This window comes from Micropterus salmoides, unplaced genomic scaffold, assembly GCF_014851395.1.
Source record: "Micropterus salmoides isolate LMB-PRFRI ecotype aquatic unplaced genomic scaffold, ASM1485139v1 Ms_hic_scaffold_2391, whole genome shotgun sequence".
Lineage (NCBI taxonomy): Eukaryota > Metazoa > Chordata > Actinopteri > Centrarchiformes > Centrarchidae > Micropterus > Micropterus salmoides.
In genome coordinates, this window is record NW_024041586.1 from 3469 (window position 1) to 12127 (window position 8659).

Consider the following 8659-nt stretch of genomic DNA (forward strand, 5'->3'; position numbering starts at 1 on the left):
ATTCAATTCAATTCAATTCAATTTTATTTATATAGTGCCAAATCACAACAACAGTTATCTCACAGCGCTTTTCATAAAAGAGCAGGTCAAGCCCAACAGTTCCCACCAAGAGCAAGCACTAGGCGACAGAGGCAAGGAAAAACTTCCTTTTAAGAGGCAGAAACCTCGAGCAGAACCATGGCTCAGGGTGGGCGGCCATCTGCCTCGACCGGTTGGGGGTGAAGGAGAGAGAGAGAGAGAGCGCAGGAGAGGAATAGAGAGAAAAAGAGGGATGTAAGGAGAGAGAGAGGGGAAGGAGGCAGCCTACACAATAGTACAGACAGTGAAGGTGATGTTGCTATAGACTAACTAGACTGTTGCTATGATCTGACTCCAGATAGTTCATCAGTTGAGATTCAGCTGTTTCACTAATAAAACCATTTTCTGATTATCATTACCATGGACCGCAACATTGCACAGGCTACTGTAGCTTAGCATCAGTAGCCTATAATATTCATTCCAGTAGGACAAAACAGCAGTTTTATTTTTGTGGGTTGTTTTCAGTCATAATTTATTGTGCAAGAACAATGCTCTCCATGGGGCGATGGAGCAGTGGATAACTGTGTCCCTGGGCGAGACTTTTCAGAGGCGTGCGACCTCTGACACGTGTAGACATTGTAAGTCGCTTTGGATAAAAGCAGGTTTATACCTGCAGTTGGTTTGTGCTGCACAGGAAACTGCTCCTTCAAAACAAGAGACTTGTTTTGTACAAGACAAACCAGAGCTGGACCACATGACGGAGACAGAAAACCTGGGGCGGCCCCTGGCAGATTTCTGTTAAACATATGTAACTAATTAGGATGCAGCGCCGTGAGAGGAGAGGAGGAGGCTGCTGGAAGGCAACGATGTCGTATTTAAGTTTGTTTCTGCTTGATAAATGGCTATTAAAATGAATTGGGAGAGCTTTTCTTACGCTTTCCCCCCCAATTATGATCATTTTGGAGCTGTTTTTTTGTCCTTAGGCGCTCGCTAAAACTTTAGATCGGTGTGACGGTGGGTCACCAGGGAGGAACCTGGCAGGCGGAGCTGAGGGAGGCGTATTGTTAGACTCACATGTCGTCTCTGCAGTCCGGAGGTTTCATCAGTCACTCTCCTTTGATCAGGTACTCGTAGATCTCAGAGTTCTCCACGCTCTGTGTGGTGTACACGTTGACAGCGAGACTCTCCAGAGCGATCCACTTCACCGGCAACTTGGAGACCGAGCCCTGTCTGTAGTAATCTCCGCTGTAGATCTTATTGGAGAGGCCGAAGTCTGCGACACATGTCCTCACTCAGCCTGAAACACACGGCAAACATTTCAATAACACATTCTGCTGCTGGACACAGTGATAATATCTCATGATATCTATTGCTCGTTTGTTTCTCCCTTGCTGCTGTGACACGGTGAACTCCCCGTTGGGACAGAATAAAAGATTTGGACTTAAATTAATTGCAAACCTCATTTCACAGCCTAACAGTTATTATTTTATCAGTTATTGTTTTTATTTCACTTAACTGAAGTGTTTTTTTCACACCCAGTGCTACTTAATTTTACTAAAAAAACGTTGTTTTAGTTTAGTTTTAGTCTAAAATCACCTTTCTAATTACATGGTACATGGGCTACTATTTGAAGTCTTTACCGGTTACTTTCGCTTCCAAAAAAACTCTGGGTTCCCGGGCACGTTGGGGTGAGGGGGAATGAACGGGTGGATAATATTGCAAAAGAGAGCTTAGGAAGAGAAGTAGATGTCCATGTATTATTAGGGAGAGTGGAATTGACAGAAAAAATTAAAGAGGGCTTAATAAAAAACTGGCAGAGAGGCAGACACTACTTTTCTATACAACCCAAAGTTAGGAAGAGATGTTTATGTAACATTTTGTCCCGCATGGTTAAAATGTGCAGGTTGAGGTTGGGGCACTGTGGATTAAATTATTCTTTGTGCATTGTGGGGAAGCATGTTTCTGGCTTGTGTGAATGTGGGAGTCTTGAGACAATAGGGCATGTTTTCCTGGAATGCAGAAAGTATAGGGCAGAAAGAAATGTACTCTTTAATAAACTGTCAGGACTTGGAGTTAAGGCTTTTTCTGTTTTCTCTTTGTTTGGGCACAGTGACAAGCATAAACTGATCTCAAGGCAGTCCTTCAATTCTTGCATGACACAGGATTGTATGTAAGAATTTAGTTCAAACTTTGACCTGTGGAGGGCAGTAATACGCTCATAAGCGTCTACACTGCCGGAATCTTACAAAAAGAAGAAGAAGAAGCCGCGCTGTGCGCACAGACGCTCAGTTGAAGATGGCGGACACAGAAGGAGGTGAGTCCACGTTTCTCTGCAAACATCTGAAATCTTTACCTGGTTCTAGAGTGGACCTTGTTTTAGTGCATCTGGTTCCGGCTTTAGTGCACCGCGTCTCGTACTACTGGTTTTTAGTTTCCGTCGCGCGCAGTTCTTGATGTAATATCCGGTTTAAAGTTACCGAACTTTGTCCGGATCCGTGTTACCCAAGTTCTTAATCTGAACCCTGTGTGCGTTAGTTCGTCTCGGTTCGTGCACCTCCCCCGCTCTCTCAGGAGGTCCAAGTGTCACGAGTCTGTTAATGTGGGACCGCGTGCTTCCTGGCGGCCTCACTGTTAAAGTACACTGAAAGTAAAAGTACTGCATGTTAAAGTACTTGTAGAAGTATAAATGCATCATGAGGTGAAGCAGGATTTTCATTAAATGGTGAGAAATGTAGTCATGGTTACCCAGAGCTGCTTGTTCTGTGGGGGGGGTCTGGACCTGACTGCAGGTTTGATGACCGAATGTGTTTGCTCGTGTGTTTGCAGCATCAGTGAAGGAGACGAAGGCGGTCAGCGAGGAGGAAGTGGGGGTGAGTCGGAGTTCACCTGGCTGAGCTTCAGGTGCATTTGTTCAGACAGGTGACGCCGTGTGTTTGTGCAACAGGAGATCCAGCAGAGCGGAGACTTCTTCATCAAACCAGAGGCCAGAGCCGCCTCGCTGGACACGTCGCAATGAACTACTACTACTTACTGAAGGTGAGACTACGGCTCCCTGAAGGGGACAAACATCAAAACCTGAAGTTTAGTCTTTAGCGTGTGAAGTGATGAACCAGTTTATTCATTCTCTGAGCGGCCATCTTGTCGCGGTCTCCGCCTCTGCCCCCGTTCTGGGGGCCTCTCCACCGCGGTGCCGACGTCGTCTCGGCGTTCTGCCTGGCGATGACCGAAACTGCACAGAGAGCATGACTCGACGCGAGTGCCACCAAGACGACTTCCTGTACTGATCACATGGTGCTGAGACTTATAGCAGATTAGTTTAAAATACGAAAAATGTATCACTTTGGAACAACAAGCAGATAAAATATCAAACACGGGACGCATCAGTTTCAGAGCACGAAACTGACGGCGCTACCAAAATAAGAGCCTGGCTATGTGTTTTCCTGTCTTCATACAGAAAGTGAAATCTGATAACTTTCATTTTGTTTCCTGCAGAATTTTGATAAACTGAACATCCGGACAGCTCATTACACACCTCTGCCGCTTGGTAGCAACCCTCTGAAGAGGAACATCCATGACTATGTCAGGTAACCGAGTGATGCTAAGCTAACATGCAAACAGCACTGTCTGGTAACCTTCAGCTAATGCTAAGCTAATAATGCTTGAATAGATGTTTATTCTGCTTCCTGTCAGGACGGGGTTCATCAACCTGGACAAACCGGCGAACCTGTCGTCTCACGAGGTTGTGGCGTGGATCAGGAGGATCCTATGGGTACTGGGACGCTCGACCCGAAGGTCACCGGGTTTCTGATCGTCTGCTTGGATCGAGCCACGCGATTGGTCAAGTCCCAGCAAAGTGCCGGTACAGTGACCACTTCCTGTTTCTGTAGACTAAGAAACGTCTCCATGTGGTATGTGAGCACACTGAAGCCCAGCAGCCCCCTCACTACTCTGTGTTTGTTGCAGGTAAAGAGTATGTGGGAATCGTTCGGCTGCACAATGCGATACAGAGCGAACACGCACTGGCTCGGGTAAGTCTGACCACTTCCTGATTGGATATTTTCTTGATTGTTCTGCTCTGATTGGCTGGCTGTCATGTAACCCTCTAAGCTCTGCAGGCCCTGCAGACACTGACGCTCTGTTCCAGCGACTGCTGCTTATCGCCGCCGTGAAACGTCAGCTGAGAGTCCGAACGATCTACGAGAGCAAACTGATCGAATACGACCCCGAGAGGAGGCTGGGTAAGATCACTGATCGGCAGTCACGTATCTAACGACTATTGATTAGGTTCATCAGTGACGTCACGGTGATGTCAGAGGTCACGTGATTCTGTGTTGCAGGCATCTTCTGGGTGAGCTGTGAGGTGGGAACTTTGCATCCGGACTCTGTGTGTTCACCTGGGTCTGGTCCTGGGGTCGGAGGTCAGATGCAGGAACTGAGGCGAGTCCGGTCTGGAGTCATGGGAGAGAAGGTCGGCATCACTTCCTGTTGACCTCAGATCCAGAGCGTGAACTGAGGGGAACAAACTCCGCCCGCTACACTGGTGTTAAACTAGGATGCTGGATCAGATGTTGGTTAGCTGACTTAGTCTTAACCTAATTGGAGGCGCGTTGGCATAAAAGTGATGTGTTCGGCCGCGCAGGCGTTTTTTCACAAAGGTCCTCAGTAACGCTGAGTACAGATGGCGTGTATTAATACTTGTCCTTAGTAACGCCGAGTAAAGATTGCGTGTATTAATACTTGTCGTCAGTAACGCCGAGTGCTGATGGTGCGTACTAATACATTTTTCTTAATAACGCTGAGTACAGATGGTGCGTAGTAATATTTGTCCTCAGTAATGCCGAGTGCTGATGGTGCGTATTAATACTTGTCCTCAGTAACGCAGAGTGCTGATGGTGCGTACTAATACATGTAACGACTGACTTTCACCTCCTTTTGGACCTCCTTTTATAGCTCTGTTTCTTGGATTCACATCATCTCTTGGCTCTTTCCTACTGCACCTGAGTCTTGGAAAGTCCCTGACTGCCTGCTCCTCCTCTGTGTGTCCTCTGCATGCACTCTGCTTGATCATGCCATTTCTTCCATAACCTGACTTTTGTGGAATAAACTGGTGTTTTTTGTGCTCTGTGCTAGAAACAGGACATTCTTACTGTGATGGACTATATTGATGTATGTTTTGTAATACAAAATCTGCTTCTATATTTTCCTTTGCAAGGTATTTTTGATGCTCCCTCCCTTTTCTCCCAAAGCACACGAACTTGCTCACACACACGTGCCTGGGCAGTTAGATACAGAAAGGAGCGCATACACTCAGAGCTGTAGAGTTTTAACACTGTGATCCTAACTTTACACTATAAAATAATGATATAAACGCCGACTGCAGATGGTGCGTATTAATACTTGTCCTCAGTAACGCAGAGTACTGATGGTGTGTACGAATACATTTTTCTTAATAACGCTGAGTACAGATGCTTTGTATTAATATTTGTCCTCAGTAACGCAGAGTGCTGATGGTGCGTATTAATACTTGTCCTCAGTAACGCCGAGTATTAATACTTGTCCTCAGTAACGCCGAATGCTGATGGTGCGTATTAATACTTGTCCTCAGTAACGCCGAGTGCTGATGGGTGTACCAATTTAAAATCTTGTTTCTTTTCATTGAAAGGGTCTCCAAGGTGACGGAGGAGTCATGTGAGTGATTGCTTCAGCAAAGGTAAACTCACCTGGTCAGACGACCAATCAGAAGCGTTTCTTCCCCAGGAGCTTCAGACGGGCTCGATGTGAAAATAAAGCTGACATAAATATCCACAGAGGCTCCTGATTGGCTGAATCTGTGAACCTTCAGGGCTGCTGACAGTTTAATTTACACCTAATGTTTAAATTGGTGCTCTAGTCAGAGGTGGGCCCTCCCACACCTGAGGGGGCTCACCTTCATGAGGGGGCGGGCAGAACGCCGCTGTGAGAGCACTTTGTCACAGCGACCACCTTTTCTGATGGCGTTTTTTTCTGACTTTGTGTTGGCTGACGAGTATTTGACCTTTGTGCTCTGCAGAGGAAGCGGGAGGCGGCAGAGAGCGACGGCGAAGCTGTGACGCCCGGCACGCCGTCTGCAGAGGACGTGAAGAAAGAGAAGAGGGCAAAACTGGAGGAGGCGGGGCCTGGCGGTGCAGCCACGGAGCCTGAAGAGGAGGGGACGGAGCCTACGACAGAGGTGAGTTAACTTTGAGTTCAGCGTTCCCTCGTCATGCAGCGACCAACACGCCGGTCTCTGAGCACCCCGGTACACGATCCTATGAACCGGGTTGTCAGCCAATCACAGCTGACCTTTAAGTATCGATGTCGTTGTTGTTGGCAGATTAAATGAACGATAAGAAACTTTATCGATCGTCAGAGTTGTACAATGAGTAACGAGCTGTCATGTCCTGCAGGTCGAAAGTGCGAAGAAGAAACAGAAGGACAGCGACGTGTCAGTAAGGATGCCATATCAGCAGGTGAACAGGAAATGGACTCTACCCACGTGACACCTGTCTGAACGCAAAGCATTCTGGGAGTCTAATAACAATGGACTGCACGGACGCAGAAAAAAAGAGGACTGTTTGTTGTTTTTTATAAAGATGTTATGTTTTTGCAGCTGTAAATACCTGAACAGGAAGCCTGTTTGTAATTTCAAATTAAAAGTTGTTTTCTGTATTTGAGTCTTGATGATCTTATTAAGGCTGCAGAAACATTTATTTTTGGATCTATATTTTTGGTGCATTAAAGTTACATTTTATTTATATAACAGCCGTTACCTCAGAGCGCTTTCAATAAAGACCAGAGGCCTGGACGAGTGGGGTTCAGCCTAGAGTGAACTGAGGGGAACAAACTCCGCCCGCTACACTGGAGTTAAACTAAGACGCTGGATCAGATGTTGGTTAGCTGACTTGGTCTTAACCTAATTGGAGGCACGTTGGCATAAAAGTGATGTGTTCGGCCGCGCAGGCGTTTTTTCACAACGGTCCTCAGTAACGCCGAGTGATGATAGTGCGTATTAATACTACTCAGCAATGCTGATTACAAATGGTGTGTAGTAATACTTGTCCTCAGTAACGCTGAGTAAAGTTTGCGTGTATTAATACTTGTCCTCAGTAACGCCGAGTGCTGATGGTGCGTATTAATACTTGTCCTCAGTAACGCCGAGTGCTGATGGTGTGTAGTAATACTTGTCCTCAGTAACGCCGAGTGCTGATGGTGTGTAAATACTTGTCCTCAGTAACGCTGAGTAAAATTTGCGTATTAATACTTGTCCTCAGTAACGCCGAGTGCTGATGGTGCGTATTAATACTTGTCCTCAGTAACGCTGAGTAAAGTTTGCGTGTATTAATACTTGTCCTCAGTAACGCCGAGTGCTGATGGTGCGTATTACTTGTCCTCAGTAACGCCGAGTGCTGATGGTGCGTAGTAATACTTGTCCTCAGTAACGCCGAGTGCTGATGGTGTGTAGTAATACTTGTCCTCAGTAACGCCGAGTGCTGATGGTGTGTGGTAATACTTGTCCTCAGTAACGCCGAGTGCTGATGGTGTGTAATACTTGTCCTCAGTAACGCTGAGTAAAATTTGCGTGTATTAATACTTGTCCTCAGTAACGCCGAGTGCTGATGGTGCGTATTAATACTTGTCCTCAGCAACGCCGAGTGCTGATGGTGTGTAGTAATACTTGTCCTCAGTAACGCCGAATGCTGATGGTGCGTATTAATACTTGTCCTCAGTAACGCCGAGTGCTGATGGTGCGTATTAATACTTGTCCTCAGTAACGCCGAGTGCTGATGGTGCGTAGTAATACTTGTCCTCAGTAACGCCGAATGCTGATGGTGCGTATTAATACTTGTCCTCAGTAACGCCGAGTGCTGATGGTGCGTATTAATACTTGTCCTCAGTAACGCTGAGTACAGATGGTGTGTATTAATACTTGTCCTCAGTAACGCCGAGTACAGATGGTGTGTATTAATACTTGTCCTCAGTAACGCCGAGTACAGATGGTGTGTATTAATACTACTCAGTAATGCTGAGTACAAATGGTGTGTAGTAATACTTGTCCTCAGTAACACTGAGTACAGATGGTGTGTATTAATACTACTCAGTAACGCCGAGTACAGATGGTGTGTATCAATACCTGTCCTCAGTAACGCCGAGTACAGATGGTGTGTATTAATACTTGTCCTCAGTAACGCCGAGTACAGATGGTGTGTATTAATACTTGTCCTCAGTAACGCCGAGTGCTGATGGTGCGTACTAATACTTGTCCTCAGTAACGCCGAGTGCTGATGGTGCGTACTAATACATGTAACGACTGAATTTCGCCTCCTTTTGGACCTCCTTTTATAGCTCTGTTTCTTGGATTCACATCATCTCTTGGCTCTTTCCTACTGCACCTGAGTCTTGGAAAGTCCCTGACTGCCTGCTCCTCCTCTGTGTGTCCTCTGCATGCACTCTGCTTGATCATGCCATTTCTTCCATAACCTGACTTTTGTGGAATAAACTGGTGTTTTTTGTGCTCTGTGCTAGAAACAGGACATTCTTACTGTGATGGACTATATTGATGTATGTTTTGTAATACAAAATCTGCTTCTACATTTTCCTTTGCAAGGTATTTTTGATGCTCCCT

At 46.1% G+C, this 8659-nt stretch overlaps 1 pseudogene; it reads left to right on the forward strand.

Moving 5' to 3' along the window:
* The first annotated feature begins 2217 nt into the window (after window positions 1-2217).
* Window positions 2218-6705, forward strand: LOC119918728 (annotated as a pseudogene).
* The last annotated feature ends 1954 nt before the right edge of the window (window positions 6706-8659 follow it).